Here is a 1,958-nt window from a genome sequence, read left to right on the forward strand (position 1 = left end):
CCCCCCCGAAAGAGGGCATGGTCGAGCTTATTTTAATCTGAAATTATTTATGCATATGTACACCTACTGTCGCTCTTCACTGCATAAAAGGTCGCGTAGATGGTCATTGTTAGAAACGCGTTGTCAGAAGGCGCTACTCGTCCCATGCTCGGTGGTTCGGAAGTTCAAAGCTATGTCTTTTCTACCTAAATGACTGTGCCAAAGGTAAAAACTAATAAATAAATAAACATAACAATAATAGCAAAAAATAAAAAGCTGGAAAAAAAAAACAAAAAAAAAAAAACTCAAGAATCCACCGGAAGTGTTGTATTCTCGCATATTCACAGGCCCAGAACTACGAAAGAAGTTTCTTTTACCAAAATGTGTACAGGCTAAAAGAAACATGTCCCAAAAACGTGAAATGAAAAAATAAATATATATATACATATATATTACTTTTTTACGACGTGCCAAGTTTGAACAATATTAGAAATCTTTTTCCCTGGGTTAATTTATTCCTCAACATGAAAATAACAATATATACATTAATTTGTATTCTGCAGATGTTAATGATATGTACTGTCCGTGGTGTTAATTTAAATGTGATACCTCAAACAATTAAGACGAAAAAAATTACCAAGTTTAGGGCATAATTGCCCATAGATACATGTTTGGATATTTCTTCGAAACTCGTCTTGAAGAATAGTAATCATATCTTAAGACTACACTTACCTAGGCTATACATAGATCATTCTTAAAAAGTTTAACATCTCTACCATAAATATCTTCGGCTATAGCGCGCTTCAAATATGGCACAAACGACAATTGTCAAAAACCCGTTGTCCTTCCTCGCTCCTTCGGGAATCTATTTCTTTAAAACCAAGCATGCCAGACGATTGAAATAAACGGCATTGTCTTTCGCAAGTAATGCGGTGCCACATTTAAAAGTGCGAGAAAAAAAATTACGAATGTACTTCACAGCTTGAATCCAAATGAAACCGCCCGCCCGTCTTTCGAAGTTCGACGGACTTCGAACTTTTACCCTAAAACGTCGAAGTTCGTCGAACTTTTGACTTTTTAGGAATCGGAAGTTCGACAATTTTCGAATTCTTTAGATTAATAAGTTCGACAGTTCGAAAATTATCGAATTTCTTAGCGTAGGAAGGTCGAAAGTTCGAAAAGCTTCGAACTTTTTAGTGCAAGAAAATCGAAAGTTCGAAAATCATCAAATTTTTTAGTCTATCAAGTTCGAAAATTCGACAAGCATCGAATCTTGCAGCGTAATAAGTTCGAAATTTCGGTCGAACTTTTTACTTTAGCAAGTTCGAAAATTCGACTTCCGTCGAATTTCTTGATATGGAAAGTTCGAAAATTCGAAATCTTTCGAACCTTTCGAACCGCTTGATTCGATCATCGAACTTTCGATTCGAAAAAAGTTCGCGGCATCCCTAGTCGCAACATGGCGCTCTGCTCCAAACAGACCGTTGCTAGGATCGTTGTTACGGAGCTTACGGAGAAATTCAGGGGGCTCGACACATATAAAAAAAAAGAAGAAAAAAAAGGTCTTTGGATTGCCAAACAGTTACTAACTACCATTCATGAGTTTGCACAGGTACTGTATAAGGCTGGACAGGTGGATGTTATCTTCCTGGACTTCAGTAAAGCATTTGACAGGGTTCCTCATGAAAAATGAATCTCAAAACTGCATACAAAAATAGGACTTCCTTCAGCAATCGTCAACTGGGTTCGTTCATTAGTTCGTCGAGGCGGGCGGTTGTTGTTCGGAGACGTTGAATGTCACACCAGAGGCCCTAAGCTGGACGTTGGCGAAGACGACGGCGAGAAATGTGGCGGCCGCGATTGGCCAACGCCACACTTGACCTTGGCGCCGGCCAATCAGAGTCGCCGCATTTCTCGCCGACTTTTCCGCCAAGTGTCCAGATTAGGGCCCCAGGAGTGCCACAGGGATGCGTCTTGGG

The sequence above is a fragment of the Ixodes scapularis genome, unplaced genomic scaffold (assembly GCF_016920785.2).
Source record: "Ixodes scapularis isolate PalLabHiFi unplaced genomic scaffold, ASM1692078v2 PGA_scaffold8__174_contigs__length_109621045, whole genome shotgun sequence".
In the NCBI taxonomy this organism is placed as follows: domain Eukaryota; kingdom Metazoa; phylum Arthropoda; class Arachnida; order Ixodida; family Ixodidae; genus Ixodes; species Ixodes scapularis.